We start from the raw sequence: 1,111 nt of genomic DNA, 5'->3' as shown, positions 1-1,111 counted from the left end.
CCCTCTCGAGAGATATAAAAGCCCTTTCTGGAGAAATAAAAGAACTAAAATCTAACCAAGTTGAAATCAAAAAAGCTATTAATGAGGTGCAATCAAAAATGGAGGCTCTCACTGCTAGGATAAATGAGGCAGAAGAAAGAATTAGTGATATAGAAGACCAAATGACAGAGAATAAAGAAGCTGATCAAAAGAGGGACAAACAGCTACTGGACCACGAGGGGAGAATTCGAGAAATAAGTGACACCATAAGACGAAACAACATTAGAATAATTGGGATTCCAGAAGAAGAAGAAAGTGAGAGGGGAGCAGAAGGTATACTGGAGAGAATTATTGGGGAGAATTTCCCCAATATGGCAAAGGGAACAAGCATCAAAATTCAGGAGGTTCAGAGAATGCCCCTCAAAATAAATAAGAATAGGCCCACACCCCGTCACATAATAGTAAAATTTACAAGTCTCAATGACAAAGAGAAAATCCTGAAAGCAGCCCGGGAAAAGAAGTCTGTAACATACAATGGTAAAAATATTAGATTGGCAGCTGACTTATCCACAGAGACCTGGCAGGCCAGAAAGAGCTGGCATGATATTTTCAGAGCACTAAACGAGAAAAACATGCAGCCAAGAATACTATATCCAGCTAGGCTATCATTGAAAATAGAAGGAGAGATTAAAAGCTTCCAGGACAAACAACAACTGAAAGAATTTGCAAATACCAAACCAGCTCTACAGGAAATATTGAAAGGGGTCCTCTAAGCAAAGAGAGAGCCTACAAGTGGTAGATCAGAAAGGAACAGAGACCATATACAGTAACAGTCACCTTACAGGCAATACAATGGCACTAAATTCATATCTCTCAATAGTTACCCTGAATGTGAATGGGCTAAATGCCCCTGTCAAAAGACACAGGGTATCAGAATGGATAAAAAAACAAAACCCATCTATATGTTGCCTCCAAGAAACACATTTTAAGCCCGAAGACACCTCCAGATTTAAAGTGAGGGGGTGGAAAAGAATTTACCATGCTAATGGACATCAGAAGAAAGCAGGAGTGGCAATCCTTATATCAGATCAATTAGATTTTAAGCCAAAGACTGTAATAAGAGATGAGGAAG

The sequence above is a fragment of the Mustela lutreola genome, chromosome 14 (assembly GCF_030435805.1).
Source record: "Mustela lutreola isolate mMusLut2 chromosome 14, mMusLut2.pri, whole genome shotgun sequence".
Classification (NCBI taxonomy): Eukaryota; Metazoa; Chordata; class Mammalia; order Carnivora; family Mustelidae; genus Mustela; species Mustela lutreola.
Note: the sequence above shows the minus strand (reverse complement) of the source record.